We start from the raw sequence: 20,238 nt of genomic DNA, 5'->3' as shown, positions 1-20,238 counted from the left end.
TATAATTAGTAATTTCACTGTAATTTAGAATATTTATCATAAAAAAGAATGTTTTTGTCAAAGGGCCAAATTGAGCACAAAGAAAAATTTTATATGAGTTTTCATATTACTTCTCTTAATTGTTAATTAGTAACCAATTAATAAATTAGCTAACTAACTGACATGCCCTGAGTTTCAGGGTTTTATGCTAATATTGATCTCTCAAATTCACTGTGGAGGAAAAGAGAAATGTAAAGAAATCTATTAATATTCCATTTTTGAATAGGCATTGTGGTAAATTAAATATGGCTATAATTTCTTTGTAACTCTCCCAAATGAAAGTTGGTGTTTTACTTCCTCTTCACCTTAGTGACCTGCTTGGCCAACTGAATGCTGTGGAGTGACATCCTGAAACTTGAGGCTGGTTTGTAAAAAGCATTGCCGTTTCCATTCAGGCAGCTGGAAATGTTTTCTTAGGAGAAGCCAGCCACCATGCAGGAGACAAGCAGGACTGTGAAGAAGCCCAGGCTAGCCATGTGGAGAAGCCACATGGGTGGTGTAGGGGAGAGGGAGGTAAAGGTAAGAGGAAGGGAGAAATATGCCATGTGCCTGACCAGCCCCAGCTCTTTCTGCCATCCCTCTCAGACCAGGCATCAGATTTATGAGTAAAGAAGAGTTTAGGTGATTCCAGCCACAGTCAAGGTTTGCCTACACCTATATGAGGTGTGGTCAACAAGAACGGCCCAGCTGAACCCATTGGCCTCCAGAACTGGAAGAGGAAATGTTGTTTTAAGCTGCTAAATTTTGGGGTAGTTTGTTGTACAGGAATAGAATCCTGGAACAGGCATCATACACAATTTTTGATTCACGTAGCCTAACAATCTAAATTCAGTCATGATAGTTACCAAGAAAAATATGAATTATTCTAGAGAAACTTTTGATTCAGTATGATGATACTCTTTTTCTATAAAATGAATGAATATTAAGAGAAATGAGTCATTTTATGAATTTGGTACAAAATCGAAATATGTTTAGGGACATGAGATTTACTCCAAAGTTATATTTTAGAGATAAAATCCAATTATTTTAAGTAGTGAAGTGGGCATATATCGTAGAGTAAACACTGTACTTTCCAGACCCACATGAGTGTTTGGAGACTGAAATTACAATATATGGAGCAGTATATCTAAAACTTAAAGCGCAGCATTTGTCATTTCTTTCAACAGCTACTGTACTGGATTTTTAAGAAGTAGGCCAGAGTTTATTTAAAAACAAATTGTTTAGTGAAGAAATTATATATCTCTATCCTACATTGAAAAACTGAGGTTAATAAGTTTCTTACAGTTTTAAGTGTTTATAATGTCCTGCTACTGTAGAGTTAAAGTCAGAACTCCATGCTAACTTTTATTTGGAATTTCACATTGGTAGAAGAGAAAACAAAAACACTTCATTTCAGGAAAGGAGAAAGTGTGCATCCACTGAGGCAGATAGGGCTGGAAAATATTCCGCCAGATTTCAGAATGATTTAGTGATGACTAACTGGAAGAAACTTTTTGCAAAAAAAAAGCGCTCGCCTGATTAAGCTGTATATTTTACTTTTCACTTTGTTTCATTAGTTTTAAATACCTTTTTTTCTTTAAAAGCATTTCATGTTTCTAATTCCAACTTTATTGCTTAATTTCAACGTAAGTTTAAGGATCATTTATTTTTTTAGATTAACTCACAGTATAATTATTTCATAGTATGATTATTTGCTATTGGAAATTGCCACACATAGGCGAATATATTTTTACAAGATGAATACAGAAACTAAAATTTCTCAGTTTGAAAATCAATGATTTATGTTACATTTATGTCCTATCTCAATAATGACATAACTTGCAAAGAAACCTCTGGATAGATTTCTTTAAATTCACTATAGTATTTCCTGCTTCTTCTGTAACTAGAATACTAAATGGTTAAGTAGTTTACTAGTAATTTATTTACTTTAGGGAAACATATAATTTAGTTGAGAAAGGGGATTTGGAAAATGAATTTGAGCATCATTCTAAAAACAAATTCTCTATTAGAGTAGAAGTAAGAAAAAACAAGTACCATATGCATTACACATGAAGGTTATAAAGAATCGTGTAAATATGCCCAGCTGGCGTGGCTCATTGGTTGAACGACAACTTATGAACCAGGACATCACGGTTTGAATCTCCCTGAGGGCACAAGCCCAGGTTGCGGGCTCTATCTCCAGATAGAAATGTGCAGGAGGCAGCCTGTCCATGATTCTCTCTCATCATTGATGTTTCCATATCTCTCTCCCACTCTTCCCCTTCCTCTCAATAAAAATTTGTAAAAAAAAAAAAAAAAGAATTGCGCAAATAAGACTCTCTGGGAATCTTGGTTTATAACTAGACCCATTATTGCTGAGCAATGCATATAAAGCTGCTACTATATTTCTACCATTCAGATGAGATTGCAGAAATCCAATAAAAGGCACTTTGTTCCTCTAGCCAGTGTTTCCCAAAGTGTGCTATGCGTACCCCCAGGGGTTCAGGAGAGTTTGGTGGGGGTACGAGCTGCACCGGAGTTTGGTGGGGATATGCACTGCACCGTGCATGGCTGCGCCTAATTCTACGTTCTCATGAGTACGAGGGGTACTCAGCGTTACGAAAATTATAGAAGGGGTACACATATGTCAAAAGTTTGGGAAACACTGCTAGACAATGGTCTGGCAACAACCTGGTTAACAGTCCATCAAGATGTGTTTGCTTATGCTATAACAGTTTTTGTATTCTACTTTTTAGTTTGTATTTATTAAGAAAAATGGGATTTACTTGAGAATAACATTTATGAGTTCATCAAATAGTTCTTTTAGACATTTCAACTGATTATACAGTTATTACACAAGGGGGTTCAGTTTAATTTTCAGTTCTCTTTATATTCTTCAATTAAGCTATACCTTACTGAACAGTATTCTAAAACTGTATCATTATCCCTTGAGTTATGCTCCAAACCTTCTTACCACTTTGTATTAAAGGATTTTATAAATAACAGATGTATGGAACTCATTGCTAGGTTTACTGTGGAGATTTTTTTTTTTCCCTTTGAGGATGTGTTTCAATATATTTCACTGTATCGTTTTTATTAGGGCCTACAAGAGAAATTTGCATCTGTTCTTAGAACTAGAATAAACACATTTTTCCAGGATAGCTGATTTGCTTTCATCTTATGAATACTGTGAATAACAAACTTCATTGTGATTTTTCTCTTGATACTGGTTTCTAGAAAGCTTAGAGACAAATGCATGACCTACCTTCAGTGGAGATAACAAATGTGTTTTGTGTATTTTGCTCCTGGCTCCATCTCCTTTTCTAAATGTATTTACCTTTCCTTCACTTTTCTCCCCAATTTTAAATTTACTTTATCTTGTTAAATATAATAATTTGAATCTTTCCTCTGTACCTCAAATGTTTTCTGGAACTGCCTTAGCATGCAAATAAACGAATAAATCATAAATTTTCCTGCCATGGAAGGTTGGTGTGGTGTTACACTTGTGTGTGTTACATGCTGCTGAGTCAGTTCCAACTTCTGGCGACTCTGAATGAGTGATGTCCACATGGCCTGTCCTCAACATGCCTGCTCTTGCCTGTGCCTCTCTTTAGGGAGTCAAACATCTCATATTCAGTCTTCCTCTTTTCCTGCTGCCTTCTATTTCTCCCGGCATTACTGCCCTTTCCAAAGAAACCCAACTTCTCATGATGTCCTAGAAGTAGGACTGCCACTTCAGTATTGTCATTTTTGCCTCTAGCAATGTTTCAGGCTTAATTTGCCCTGACACCCACTTGTTCTTTTATATTCATCAGAAAGGTATTTTCAACTTGAAAATACAAGAAAATATGATATGTTTCAATTGAATTTTAACAAAATGTAATTGTTTCTGGCAATACTAAATAATTATTATACATTTGAAAGAAATTACAATCTATCTATCTATCTATCTATCTATCTATCTATCTATCTATCTATCTAAAGGCCAATATGCAAAGTGTCCCCTCGGGAGTTCAACCAACAGGGTGTGCAATCACTCGCTATGATGTGCACTGACCACCAGGGGGTGGTGCGGAACCAAGGAAGGCACCCATCTGCAGACCACACAACTAGGGAAGGGAGGCCCCTGCTGGCAGCCAGCAGCTGCTAGGGACCCTACCCAGGCATGAATTTTATGCACTGGATCTCCAGTACAAATATGACTTTAATGAGAAACTTAAGCAACCATGCTAAATTTTTAAAACTTTAGGAGGAGTGTGTGTGTGTGTGTGTGTGTGTGTGTGTGTGTGTATGTGTGCAAGTGATGCTATTTGTGAATGCAGTACATAATGTTAAATATAATTTAATGGTATGCAATGTTATTAAAGAGCCACCTAAGATTATAAATAATGTAAGAAAAATTTGGATATGTCAGAAAAAGTATAGAAAATTTATAATAAATTTTTAATAAAATGCTATATCACATATTTAAGAATATGTAATATATGAAATTTTAGTTATAGTATACAAGATGACTTTAAAAAAATGGAATGGTCATCAAAGATTAAAAAGAAACCAAAGTGAAGTATAGGATTTAGGTAAAATATTTTCTTTGTGAAAAATACAAATAATTAAAACAAACAAATTGATTTTGATACAAGAATATTTTGAATTTTAAAAATAAAATTAAAAAAATTAACAAATTTAAAAATTACTTTGAGAGGAAGTATTGAAAAACAGTAAATTTTTCTTGAATAGTATTTGACACTTTATTAATAGCTAGCTAATTTAAAAATGGAAGTATATAGGAGGTTTCCAGTGTTACTTAAAATTTTTAGTAGTGCATAAATTTTCTATGAATAACAGTTGGCCTATAAAAGACCAAAGCTACAGTTTCTAAGTTCACTGATTTTCAGTTGATTTTTAAAAAAAAAAAAGTTGATGCTTAAAATTGCCTCAGATTTTATTGATAAATTCTAGAATGTATTTTGATTACTTGAAAGTAAGATGGGCTGACAAGTGCTTCAGTATGAAGCAAAAAAGAAAAAAAAATAGCATAAAAATCTCATTAGCTTATTTAGCCTAATCTTGTTTATATAAAATAAACATTTATTTTCCATAATATGAGGTAGCTTTTTTAAAAGGAAGAAATGGATTAAGTAATTTAAATATGAAGGGACAAAAGAAAAATCTTCCCAGTTGCATGACTTTAAAAAATCAATCCTATTATATTTGTAGACCTGCACTAGTTTTAGGCAGCTCAGTGAGAACAGAAAGGTAATTATGGGCTCTTTTGAGCTTATTCTTTTGCAGCCAGTGGGTAGAAAAGAATGTTTTGGAAGATGTTCAACATTTAATTACCTTAATTCTGATTTTTCCTAAAGAATGTCAATATTTTTAACCGATTAAATTCAACTGCTTACTTTATATTGTGTAGTACATGGAACATGTCAGAGCTAATAAAAATGTAAATTAAGGAAGGAAAATGGTAATATTTCCCAAGCATTCTTTCTCTTTTTACTAGCATATTAAAAAAAAAAAAAGCTTCATCTGCTATGTCTGTGAATATTCTTGCCTATGTATACATAAATAGGGCCAGAAATCATAAAGAATGATGTATGTTCTTAATGTATTTTAATTACAACTATGTGTAAATGTGAACTATAAAATAATTTAGAGAGATTAAGCAGAAAATTAGCCAAAGTACTAGTAAGAAAGCAGATTTTTTGCAGTAGGCACATGTTCTACCTGCTAGCAATGCACATTTCCATTTTTCTTACTGATCATTATGTTCTGTTTTCTAAGGATAAAATAAATATAGATGCAGAGGTAAAAGCTACAGCCTAAAGAGCTCTCGATGAGACCACTTGCCCTCCCAGCACGTAGTCTCTCTGATAAGGACCCCCAGGTACTTTGTGGGAGCATATGAATATGGTTCTTAAAACTCAGGGTCTGCATGGATTTCATATGACTTTATTATGGAGTACCTCTACCCTTCCACGAGCATATGAAATGGTTGTTTATACCACTAACTTTGGGGTTGTTTTGTATGCTCAACATATAACTGGAACATAATTTGGTACCTGGAAATGAGGTGCTGCCATTGTTTGAGGGAGCAGGCAGTGGGCTGTCTTTCCTTGTGTGTTTCTGTTGCCACGTGGCTTTCTCCCTGTGGGTCAGTGTCTGTATTTTCTTCCTCTTATAGGGACCCCAGTCATATGAAGTCTATCTTCATGGTCTCATCTTAACTTGATTACATCTGTAAAAGCTTTATTTCCAAATCAGGTCATATGCACAGACACCAGTGTTACAACTTCACCAGGTTTGTTTTGGGAGGTGCAATGTCACACAGAGACGGAGAGGGATCTGGCCAGGGCACCACCAGCATTAAATGCAAGACCATTCTAAGTTCCATTTCCTCATGCATTTGGTGTTTACATAAACTAAATTATTGGCATACTGAATAATTTTCAGGTCCCAGTTGTGTGTGTGTGTGTGTGTGTGTGTCTGTGTGTGTGTATTTCACATTTTTCTTGCCTCAGTTATGTCTCTTGCCCTCTCTGCTTGAGAAAGTCTCTTCATCTTTAAGATGAATGTTTATATCTTGAGGGAATCTTCCTTGGCCCCTGCCAGTCTTGCTATTCCAAGCAAATCACTACCTTCCAGAGGCACTTACTTATTAATTCAGTCAAAAAGCTTAATGCATATTATATGGCACAATGCTAGATACTAGATAAGGAGCTTGGTTATTAAGAATGTAGACATTGGTCCTTAGGTGGGTTAGAGGACACAAAATATCAAAAGTTATAACAAAGTTCAGTAAATAATAAACCAGGCATAGCATGCCATGGTCACTGAGAAGAAGAAACACCAAGCCCAGGCAGAGGCAGAGGAAGGGGTGACACCAGTCAGGAAAATTTTGACACAAGAAAGATCAACCTTTTAAATGTAAGAAAAAGAAAGTTCTAAGTCTTAGAGAGCAACTACTTTTGACTCTATAACTGTTTCTACTAGTTATTTAATTGTTTGCTAATTCATTCATTGAATCATTCATTCATTAAATTTGACAGTTATTTCTGGAATGAGGCACTGAGTTAAGTTCTGATAGACAGATGTTAAGTATAGATAATGGAACAAAACATATTTACAGTTTTCAAAGTTAATGTAGCTACTTATGATTTGGAACTGTTGATCAAGCTGTAGTTATAATTTGATTAGTTTCTTAGAAAAGGTTTTGTTAATATGTGATTTGTATATCTCAAAACAGTCCTTCAATATCTTAAAGAAAATTTTTCTAAACAGACATTTTAGAATGCCTGCAGTTAGAGTTACAAGTGATGATTGTATGCAATGGTAATTTTCTTGTCTTACTGGCAATAGGCTGCTCATTATTTTTTTTAAAAAAGCGTGTCAACAATTATTCCTGTGTAGAATGCTGCCCTTTTCCAGAAGCTGATAAAATATTCTACTTCCTACTGACAATGCAGTAAATAACAAACTTCAAGACAGACATAATAAAAACCCAAACTGAGTTCTGATGGATTGGTTTTAACATAATAAATGATAAAATAGCAATTTTGGAGAAAAAATTGCTTTACTTTTATACTTGTCCATCAACATAGATTCTGAGAGACAGTGAAAATGCTCTTTGATTACAGATAATAGCAAACCAGAGTGGGGTGTTCACAGTAAATAACAGTAAATAAAGATAAAGGAAAAAGAAAATGATATATAGAAGATAAAACTGGAAGTTCTTGGAGACTGATAAACTTTGGTTCAAGTTTGAACATGTTCAAGTTGAGAAGTTCTTGAGATGTCCAAATAGGGATATTGCCCAACTGTGGATATAAAACTCAGAGAGGAATTCTGAGATAGAATTAATTAAACACATTATCCATTTACAATTAATTTGAAATTTACAATTAATGCACTTGGAAGGGATCACTTAAGCATGAAAAAAAAATTGAAAGAGCGGTTTTAGCAAGAAGCATACTACAGCTTATAATGTATTATAGTTTTCCATTCACTTAAAAAATGACTATAGGGTAAGTCTGGGTATACAGAAAGTGACAAGATAATAACTGTTGGCGTTGTTCTTTTATTCTTTATCCCTTGTGACACATTTTTCTTTCAGATTGTGATGAGACAATGTGTTTGAAAGCACACAGCAATAGATTTTGTCACTCCTGTCACTCTACTTTTAATAATACATTTCAGCAATAGCAAAGTCTTGCATGATGTATAAAGTCAATATTCAGTAAAATAATGCTATATTTGATTACGATGATGGAAGTTCAATATAAATATGTTTTTCTTATTTAAAAACAATATTTTTATAGTTATGAAATTCATTTAGCGCTTTGCTGTTGTCTGGAAATATCACATCCATTTTTTTTCCTTAGCTGCTTTTGCAATGCTTTAACTTTAATGGTTAAGGTTCCAGTAAATAACAGTGTTTATTTGTATCCTAAACAAGTAGAATTTTAAAGACTGAGTAAACATAAATCTAAAGTGAAAAACTAAATAATAAAATGTCCAACATACTTGCATTGGGAAAAAGAATATGTGCATATGGACAGTACTCTAGCTTTAAGATACTTATAAGAGGACACAAAATATTCATTTGCCATAAAAGATATATAAATTGTCTTCTTCTTATTAGTCTAACTAGAGGCCCGGTGCGTGAAAATTCATGCACTGGAGGGGGGTCCCTCAGCCTGGCCTGCCCCCTCTCACAGCCTGGGAGTCTTCAGGGACAGGAGGCAACCTGGCAGTCAGGGGAAGGCGACGCCCCATCACACCTGTGCTGCTGCCACTGATGGCAGCGCAAGCATCAGCCAGCTCTGGTTACCTGTGTCTTGGGCGGCCCTGGGCGGCTAGGCAGCTGCCATCTAAGGCTTGCCTGTACTTTGGGCCAGCCCCGGGCAAGTGAGAAACCAACATCTGAGGCTTGCCTGTGCCTCAGGCTGGCCCTGAGCGTCTGGGTGCTGAGGGGACTGGGGGACTTTGGAGGCAGGACTTTGGAGCAGCTGGGCCTGCCTAGGGGCAGGCCTGGCATTGCCACGTGCCTAAAGCCCCGGTGGGGCTGAGGGGACTGGGCACCACCATCCTGTGGCTTTGGGCACTGCCATCTTTGAGGGCGTGGCAGTCGATTAGCATATTCCCTCTTTATTGGCTATGGGTCCCATCTTTGAGAACAGAGCAGTCAATTAACATATTTCCTCCTTATTGGCTGTGGGCGCCACCATCTTTGTGACAGCAAGAGGGTCAATTAGCATATTCCCTCTTTGTTAGATAGGATAGTATTGATTCATTTGGGTTATTGTATTACTCCTAATTAAAAATCTTCGATATTTAATTAGGATGATAAAAAAGATTCTATTGGTCCTTTGAAGTTAGTTTATATTTTCTAAGCATATGTAATAAAAAGATATTCTAACTTAGCTTTCTGAACAAATGATAAATTACAAAGTAATTGATGATAAAGGACCTTTAGTTTGAAATTCATAGTAGTTAAATTCAAAATGCTATATTATATATGCATTTCATTTATGAGATGTATAGTCTGGAATGAAAATTTCCCAGGAAATCTAAAAACATATTGAGAAATCTAATTTTCAAAATTGTTGCCAGATATTCATTTATTGCATACTGTAAATAAATCTATATTAAGGTGAAATCTGTTTATTTAACATGTGTAAATTTAAAAACATCTGAAACATCCCAGCTTCCCTGTTATCCTGTTATCATTAATAAAACATTTGTATAAACCAACTTCAAATTTTACTAAAACACAAACATTATTATTTTTCCAAATGATGCTACCTTTTATTTTTTATTTTTTTACAATTTTTGAATGCATAATAGGCAAATAAAATTTCCACACTGAAAAATCTGTTACTGGAAGCAAATAAATTTTCACTCTATGATCCTAGTAGCATTTTCTGAATTGGGCCCCCAGCATACCCCCCATGCCAAGAAGCTGCTTAGGGCCTGGCCAGTTCAGGGATTATTTTGTTGATATAGGCTCCTGAGGATAATTTTGCCACTGAACACAAACTCTTTATTTTCTGGGCATGCTTTCTTCCTGGAAATATATACTGCTACAGAAAATATGTATTCATTTCAGGTGTGCTGTGAAGCTAGACTAAAAATCAAATTGATTAAGTTTGTTCACTGGTATGTTTCTTTCCCTTTGGTTTGATCTGAGATTTATTTTCTTATTAATCTTGAACTCTGAGAAATATCTGATCATAATAGAAAGTAACTTTGACACCTTAGCAGAAGGTTTACTTCCACTGAGGCCAGAACTAGACACACATGGTAATTTAGTGGAATTGAGGCAGAAATCATGGAGTTGTTGCTCAAAAATGACTACCTGAAATCAATAATAATAATAAAAATCCTGTCAGTTTGAGTTACTAAATTCTGTATATCCTGCTAGATTGCAGTTTTGTTTAGTTCTGTAAACTACACCCCTTCTCAGCCCACCAAGCATTCCCGTGCCGCCCATTTCTCAACATTTAATCTACAGTCAACACACACAATTTGCGTAACAAATTAAATAAGGCATTCTTATTTCACTTTCTGGTATTTTTGACTAGTCAGAAAGTAAGAGGTCCTGCGGGGACCTGTTTGGCTCAATGGATAGAGCGTCGGCTTGGGGACTGAAGGGCCCCGGGTTCGATTCCGGCCAAGGGCATGTACCTCGGTTGTGGGCATATCCCCAGTAGGGGGTGTGCAGGAGGCAGCTGATCGATGATTCTCTCCCATTGATGTTTCGAGCTCTCTATCTCTCTCTCTTCCACTCTGTACAAAAATCAATAAAATATATTTAAAAAAAAAAAAAAAAGAAAGAGGTCCTGATTTGTATATTAGGCATTTAGAAATAGTGTTATGTATTATATTTATATGCAGTATTTCAAAAGTTTCTCATTGAAGTTTTTAATAAGTCTGAGTATATTATAAAATTGAGTGAAATTAATCTATACATTAACTATATGGACAAATCCATCTGGCCAGTTTTCCATTTATAATGAGGAAAATTCATATTTTATCTGTGAAATATTCCAAATGTAAAAGAAACAGAGAGCATTCCATAATGAATAGTGGTGGATTAATGATGTTTATTAGCATCTTTTTTTTCTCTAGGAATTTTCTTTCATCCTTCACACATTTTTCTAATAGGCTCTTTGTTTTTTTTCTTATTAATTTTTATATTCATAAATATAATATAACAATTACCGGTATTTATCATTCATTAATAGATAATATTTTCTTCTAGTTTGTGATATTTTTTTACAGTTTATTTTGAGGTAAATGCAGTTTCATGGGAAATTGCAAAAATAATATAGCGAAGTCCCATGTACTCTTCACTTAATTTCTCCAAAACATTCTGTAGTACAATATTAAAACCAGGACATTGACATTGGTACAGTGTGTGTGTGTGTGTGTGTGTGTGTGTGTGTGTGTGGTTTTATGTCATTTATCAATAGTGTCAATTTATTAAGCCAGAGCCACAATCAAGAGTAAGAATATTTTTTTAAAAGATTTTCTCTTAAATAGATTTTTAGAGAGAGAGAGAGGAAGGGAGAGGTAGAGGGAGAGGGAAAGAGAAACATCAATGTGAGAGCAAAACATTAATCAGCTGCTTTCTGCATGCTCCCTACTAGGGATCAAGCCCTCAACCAGGGCAAGTGCCCTGATCAGGAATGAAACAGACAACCTTTCAGTGCACAGGACAATGCCCAACCAACTTAGCCACACTGGCCAGGGCAAGAGAAAAAACATTCTATTAACACAAATGGCTCTGTCATGCTGTCCCTTTATAGTCACATCCACCTCTCTCGTTCTCCATGATCCCTAAACCCTGGCAACTAATAATTCGTTATCTATTCCTATAATTTTGTGATTTTGAGAAAATTACATAAATTGAATCATATAGTATGTGATCTTTTGAGATTATCTTTTGTCACTTAGCCTAATTTACTAATAGATGCCCATGCTTCTGTAAGTAAAGGCAGATATATTTCATCCTTTCCCATCTGTATACCTTGTATTTCTTTCTTGCTTTATGGTACTAGCTTAAGCTTCCAATACTATATTTAATAACAATGAGAATGGATATCATGTCTTTTTCCAATCTTAGCATGTAAGTATTAAGTCCTTCATGACTATGTATGATTTTAGTTATAGGCTTTTTGCAGACTTTAAAAAAAATCATTTTGAAGTTCCCCTCTCATCTTATAAGGGGTGTTTTGCCGTTGTCAAATGGTTTTCTACATCAGTTGATAGGATCATGTGATTTTTTTCTACTTCAGTTTGTTAATATGGTGGATTACATTGTTTGATTTTCAAATATTGAGCCAGTCTTGCATCATTGGAATAAATCCCACTTGGTCATGGTACATATTTTTTTTTTATATAATGCTGAATTCTATTTGCTAATATTTTATTAAGGCCCTTTACATCCATATTCATGAGGGATAGTGAGCTGTAGTTTTCTCACTCTTTTTTTTTTTTTTTGTATTGTCTTTGTCTGTGTTTGGTATGAGGCAATATTAACTTCAGAAAAGGTAATGTGGACATGTAGATAATAGATTTGAATTTTTTTTTCTAATGTAAACATTTTTTTTCGGCTCTACAATTCTCTTCAGCCTTACTTTGGCTCTGTGCCATAAATTTTGATTTTAGTATATAGAATTAGTTTTAAAAGATAATAGTTGATTAAATCTATCAACATATATTTACATTTTTATGTATTCTCCTTAGTTTATTTTATTATATGCCTCTCTCTAGATTTTCTTTTCTCCTTGGGGATGAACATATTTATTTATTTATTATTTTTTTATTTTTTTATTTTTGGGATGAACATATTTAAATGATGATGTCATATTTATCTGAATGCTTACTAATTTATACATATAGGCAGAGTAATTTGAAAATGTAAGCAAATGGAAAACATAGAAGAAATAAACTATAAATCTGTTTATTTTGATAATGATTAATTTTATTTGAAGAATTAGATGATATTTTTTCCTTTTTTACCTACATATGAGTACTTTTTAAAATATATGTTTTTATTGATTTCAGAGCGCAGAAGGGAAAGGGTGATAGAAACATTAATAATGAGATAGAACCATTGGTCAGCTGCCTCCTGAATGCCCCTTCCTGGGGAAAGAGCCTGCAACCCAAACATGTGCCTTGATCGAGAATCAACCTGTGACCTCCTGGTTCATGGGCTGACAATCAATCACTGAGCCACACCAACCTGGCATGGATACTTTTTAATGTCTTCATAGTGTATAACTTTGGAAACTATCTCATTTTGCATAATTATAGTTTTGCCATATTATCATTTTAGATAAAGAAGTTGGAGAGTGGACTTAAATATAATCATTATCTCTGGAAAATTGTGCATCACTGACATTCAAATTGTAAGAAAAAAATTCATTAGATTTAGTTAGCCTGTTCCTACTCAACTATAATGTCAAGCCTACACATAGATGAGCTCAGCTTAAAAATCAGAAAACAATCAGGACTGAGTGAAAAAAATAGCATAAGTATAAAGGAAATGATGTTTACAGAGTTAGTTCAACTCTTTCCTGATTCAGATAAGCAATTTTCTTTTATGTTCACAAACAGCAGGGCTTATATTGCTTTTGTCCTTCTGCAAATTAAATAGGTACTACATTTTTATCTTTGCTAGTTTTTATTATTTTGTGTTTATGCCAAAACAAGGTAGGAAGCAAATAGTTTACTTAGTCTAAATTAAATTTATGTTTTGTTGTTTTTAAACTCAATTTGTATTTAGATGTCGCATCAGTTTCTTCAATAAAATGCAGCAAATATTTGCCTACTTATTATGTGTAAAAAAAACTCTGAAAGATACCATCTGGGATATAAAGATTCAAAGCACCCCTCTAGCCCTTTTAGTCATTTCTAATAATTCCAGATGTTCAAGTAAAAAGGAAGTAAACCTGATTTTTTTGGTTGTCATATCCAATTTAAGCATTGACGAGAAGTTACTTTGATTCTGAAAGGAGAAAATCAAGATTCCATAGTTTTTTTCTAAGTGGAGATCACTCTGCTTTCTAACAAAATGCTATTTTTCTGCTACTCAGCTACTCAGTGAGAATGTAACAGCAATGGCTTCTCAAATGATTGTTCACCAGAGGATGATTCTTATATTCTCTTGATAGGCAATAACTGTAAACAGATGGCACTGTGTGCAGGCAGACAGTTCCTTACAAATGCCAACTGAGCTTAAAGGCTCCTTCCACACTTTCCTATGTGTGAAGCCAAATCTCATATGACATAAAGGAGATGCTTTTCATGCTTCAGAATGCTGGCTGATCGGTAAATACATATTTTTTTAGAATACCTTGGAATGATTATATATTTAACCTTGGCTCAAGCAATGTAAGCATGTCTATACAGCTTTGCTCTGAGTCTATAACAACAACAATAAACCATTACTCTTCAAAGTGGGTGTCTTTCATTTTGTTTATTGGATCCTATCTCTATAGGACAAGACAAAGCTGTAAAACAATGCCACTTCCAGAATACATTACTTGTGACAGTAAAGAAAATTGAAACAGACTCAGAGACACGGAGAATAGACTGGTGTTTGCCAGAGAGGAGCGCGGTTGGAGAGCTGAGTGAAAAAGGTGGAGGGATTCAGATGTACACATCGGTAGTTACAAAACAGTCATGGGAATGTAAAGGTACAGCATGGAGCATATAGTTAGTAATATTGTAATAACTATGTAAGGTGCCAGGTGGGTACTGAAATAATGGGGGGGGGGGGTTGGTACTTTGTAAAATATATGATTATTTAAGCACTTTGCTGTACACCTGAAACTAATACAAAATAATGTTGAATGTAAACTATAATATAAAAAATATTTAAATATAATAAAAAAAGAAAATCAAAGAAAGCTGGCATTCAAAGTTTTGCCTAATGTTTTGTCTAATGCACCATAGCATTGAGTATGGAATATAATGTGAAGTTTGGCTTTTCATCTGAAACCAAATATCTTTTCTTTCAGAGAAGATTCTCTATAGATCACTTAAAAACCAGCATTCCAGTCTCTAGCTGGTTTGACTCAGTAGATAGAGAGTTGGCTTGGGGACCAAAGGATTCTGGTTTTGATTCTGGTCAAGGGCAAGTACCTCCATTGCAGACTCCTCCCTGGCTGGGCCCTGATTGGGGCTCATGCAGGAGGCAACCAATCGATGTGTTTCTTTCACATCGATATTTCTCTTGGTTCTCCCCTCTCTTATAATATATTCTCTCTAAAATGCAGTGGAAAAAATGTCCTTGGTTGAGGATTAAAAACAAAACAACAACAAAATGATAACAAAAAGCAGCATCTTTGTAAATCCTAGTTCACAGATTAGAGAGTTTTTATTTTTGTTTGGCATAATACCTTAATCTTTATCTGGTAGACCGTATTTCATTGCCACAAAATCTCTTAAAATGCACACACATTCACAAAAACAGAGTATCCCTGACAATTTAGTCATCTTAATGGATATATACGTGGGATTTCTAGCAAATATTTGAGAGAAGAAATTCTAAATGAAGAAAAAGGGATGAATATATTCTCAGATTATTCAGATTATTTGAATAGTTTCATTCAGTTAATCCTGATTCTAATTTTATGCATGAAGTCTGAAAAGTAGAAGATTATACTAGAAAATTATTCTAAAACATTCAGGTTCTATTGTTAGACAATGAGGAAGGAAATGTTGGAAATTAGAATAGGCTGATCTGTTTAATCAGATTAGGTTACATTACGCCTAACCAATTACCCCCCAAATTTCAGTGGCTTCAGAAAGAAATATTTTTTCTCCTGCTAATAGCATAGTTCAAGGTGGGCCAGTAGAAAGTTCAGGGATCCAGACTTTTTCCACCAGGTCCTAGGGCTCAGTGTCCTCATTGAACCTTCTGCATCTGACTTAATGTAAGGTAAGTTTAGGGGTCCAGGACTAAAAAAGCATTTATTTCCCACCCACATTGTCTCAGAACTGATCCAGATGGTCCCCTCTCCCACATAATCTCAGAGAATATACAGTTGGAAATGGGGGACAGAATGCTGTTGAAGGTAAGGAGGCCAATTAAAAGATTAATTCAATGGTCTAGCCTAGTGGTCAGCAAACTCATTAGTCAACAGAGCCAAATATCAACAGTACAACGATTGAAATTTCTTTTGAGAGCCAAATTTTTAAAACTTAAACTTCTTCTAATGCCACTTCTTCAAAATAGACTCACCCAGGCCATATTTTGTGGAAGAGCCACACTCAAGGGGCCAAGGAGCCGCATGTAGCTCGCGAGCTGCGGTTTGCCGATCACTGGTCTAGCATATTTAGGTCCTTGTTATAAAAATAACTACGGCAAACATTCTCAACTCACCTTTCTATCCACAACATTTTAAAGTAATCCTTCTCTTAGTAGGGCAGTCCAAAAGTTAGGATATTTAGTTCATATAATTTTTTTATCACAATTACATATATTTGAATGAATACTGAACAAGGAGGAAGTTTACATACTGATTTTACCTCTCAGTGGGGTGAGGACAAAGTAGTGTGAAATCATTTGCCTATAAAGTCAGGAAGTTTTTTGGATCAGTCCTACCACTCATATCAAGATCCATTCTTAGAAAAGGCTAAGTAATCCATAAAGCAGAGATGGGGTTCTTTACTACACACACTTCTAGTTTTGTCATTCGTTAATGTTTCAGACACAAAGATGATTATGTGAATTCTTCTACTTTTGTTTTTTATCTGTGCTTAAAATCTGGAGGTGGACATAGACAATAGTATTGTCTGAGATTGTTCACTTAATTATTCACTCACAGTGTGATTTAGACAAAGGATTACTATAGGAAATTGAGGCTCATACACAACTGTTAAAGGGACTGAGGAAACAGACACCAGGAAAGTTTCCATCAAAGACCTCAACCTAAAACATCAGAGTGGGTAGCTCTTAATTTGCTTAGAAGCTGCTATAATATTCCAGAATCTCTGGAAATCTCCTACCAATTCTCTTGGTCTGCATTACGGACATAGTGTTCTATTTTTATTTTTATTTATTTATTTTTAAATATACCATATTCATCTTTCACAGAGAGGAAGAGAGAGGAATGGAGAATTAGAAACATCGATGAGATGAGAGAGAAACATCGATCAGCTGCCTCCTGCACACCTCCTACTGGGGATGTGCCCACAACCAAGGTACATGCCCTCGACCGGAATCAAACCTGGGGCCTTTCAGTCCGCAGGCTGTCGCTCTATCCATTGAACCAAAACAGTTTTGGCGAAACTCAGTTTCTTCATAGAACTGCCTATACCTGCCTAAAGGAATACAGATTCTTCTGCTATGCTATTGAAATCTCGTGCGAATGCCTTCATTGGAAAAACTCTAATCTAGAATCAAATAGGAAAGGGGATACCTGGGCACCGACTGCATAGGTTCCTAATAACATGTTGAACTGAGCTATTCTCTGCTCCTTCCCCTAAAACACATTAATAATAATAATAATAATAATAATAATAATAGTTTTCAACCCATAGTTATCTTAGGAATATTTTATTTTTAAGAGCTTTTTAATAAAATATTTCCCATCTGTCTTTATTAACTTCATTTAAAGTGCACAATGCTTTGCATTTTTATAAGTCTAGTGGGCCCTGTTTGTTAATTTATTGGAATAATGTTTTATTCCCTTTTTACACAATTTTAAAGCTGTTACTTATTAGCTCCCCCTTTGTCCCTCCCAATATTGAGGACATTTGCATTTTATGTGGTCATATTCATGGTCCACATTGCTATCTGTGGAGTCAGTTAATGTAGCATCAGTTATATGTATTTCTATTGACTTTCTTCCCCTGACAGCTATGCCAGAGTGACTCCAACGAAACAAAAAGCAGAATAAAAATTAGAATGGGAGAGCAGAAAATAATTAACATTTACTTTAAAGAGCATGAGAATAGCCCATTCCTTTACAACTTTATATAAACTGAAATAATTTATATGTAATTACACACATGAAAGTGTAGATTTATAATTGGTAAAAATGCTTAAGTAGTGTTTTGCCAATGTAGTGTTTTTGTTCACTTAAATTGTTTTTACTAAGAAGAAATAAATATTCCACCACTACTTGTCCATTTATGGCAATTATAATTTGGCAATTTAATGGTTGAATATTGCAAATATCAGTATGTGATAGTACCAGTATATATATTTATATGTATGTATAATATTTATAGACATGTAAGTATGCACTACCTATAATATAATCATTATATAAAAGAGCCAAGTTTGGCCATTGTGTAGTAGCTCCTTGGCTGTTTATTTCTTTACTGCAGATTGAGACATATTGGCTCAAAAGCCCACTGGTGCCAAACGCAAATTTTTACACATCAAATTAGCTTTAAAGTAATATAAACAAATTTTTAGCATTTAAAGCCTGCCTGTTTTGCACACCCTGAGTAACCACACCCCCTTCTGCCTGCCATTCATAAGATAGAACCTTGTAAGACCCCAAGTCACTATGGGCCGTTGGAGTGCTCTGATCCAGAGACTCCCAGACATGCGGTTGAGCAGGGACTCTTCCATATGCTAGCCTCCTCTGTTATCCCCATCTCCCCAAAAGGTTACCTTGTCCTCCTTGCAGTATGCTTCTGGATAACCTTATGCTGTGAGGGCCTATCAGGGGTCCTCAAACTTTTTAAAATGGGGGCCAGATCACGGTCCCTCAGAGAGCTGGAGGGCCGGACTATATGAACTACTAATTCCTACTGTAACACCTCGGCTGCGCTCACTGCCCAAAAAACCTGGCAGGCAGGATCAGACTCCTCTGCGGGCCGCATGTGGCCCGCGGGCCGTAGTTTGAAGACCCCTGGTTCAATAGAATTGGTGTCTTTGTAAGAAGAGGAGGAGACACCAAGAGAAAGGCCAGGCAAGGACACAATGAGAAGGTGACCCTCAGAAATCAAAGAAGAGACCTCCCAGAAACCAAACTCTGCTGGTACTCTGATCTTGGACTTCCATCCTCCTGAACTGTGAGCAAATTCATTTCTGTTATTTAAGCCAGTAAGTCTGTGTATTTTGTTATGGCGGCCCTAGCAAACTAATACAAATACTGAGAATCAGTAAGATTGACATGAGAATCAATAAATATGTCAGTGGTCACTGCCACTCCTTTCTAGGCATGGCATTCTCCTCCCTGGATTTTTATTCTTGTCCTACAGAGAGTCTTTGATTCAAAGGGTCAGGGAACATGTCTGGGAAGTGTTTTCCATACTCTTGCATATCCAGTGTCTTTCTGCTGCCTTTACATGTGAATTGACAGAATCCTGGACAAAGAATTCATGGTTTACTTTTTCAAAGTTAATAAAGTTTGCCTCGCTGTCTCCTGGCATTTAGTGTGGCAGAGCAATCTGGACCAATTGTATCTCATTCCTCTATACATTGTTATTATTTTTCCCTAGGTTGCTGTAGGATTCTTTTTTTACTTCTTAATTGTGACAATTCCAGTAGATATATGTTTCGATATAGTTATTTTTATTGATTTTCTGATATATAAATAACACTCTCAGACTTGATAATGAGGTTTTATTACAAGAACTAAGTTCCCATTATTTATTTGATTATGCATTCTGCTCCATTTATTTTTATTAAACATTGGTAATCTTGTTCTATAGGGCTTATTTAATATTTTAATTTTTTATTCTTGCTTTTGTCATCTTAATTCTTTTATTCCTTATGATTGTATTTTAGAAGAATTTCTCATATTTTCTTCTATATCATTAATTTGATTTTCTGTAACATCTAACATCTATATAACATTACATATAAAAATCAGAAACCATAATTTAGAAATAAATAAAATATGTTCAATCATTCTTTATTTTAACATTCAATTTTACTAGAAATTTATTCTAGATGAATATATGCAGTGTCTCTGTATGAACATAAAGTAGATGACAAACATTTTTTTTTTGCTCTTGTAATCTATTTCAAAGAAAAGCAACTCATAATCCTTACAAAAGTGAAGAGTGCATTGTTGGAAATTCAGCATTCCTCCATGGCTTGTGAAACCTCTGTTTTTACTCTTTCTTAGAGGGGACAATCTATCCCAGCTCTGCCACTCACTAGCCGAGTGATCGCTGAGAAATCATTTCTACTCTGTAATGAAAGGCCCTTCTCTATAAAATGGGGTTGAAAATAATCATGCT

This window comes from Pipistrellus hanaki (genome assembly GCF_964339955.1).
Source record: "Pipistrellus hanaki genome assembly, chromosome: 4".
In the NCBI taxonomy this organism is placed as follows: domain Eukaryota; kingdom Metazoa; phylum Chordata; class Mammalia; order Chiroptera; family Vespertilionidae; genus Pipistrellus; species Pipistrellus hanaki.
This window is presented reverse-complemented; position numbering follows the sequence as displayed.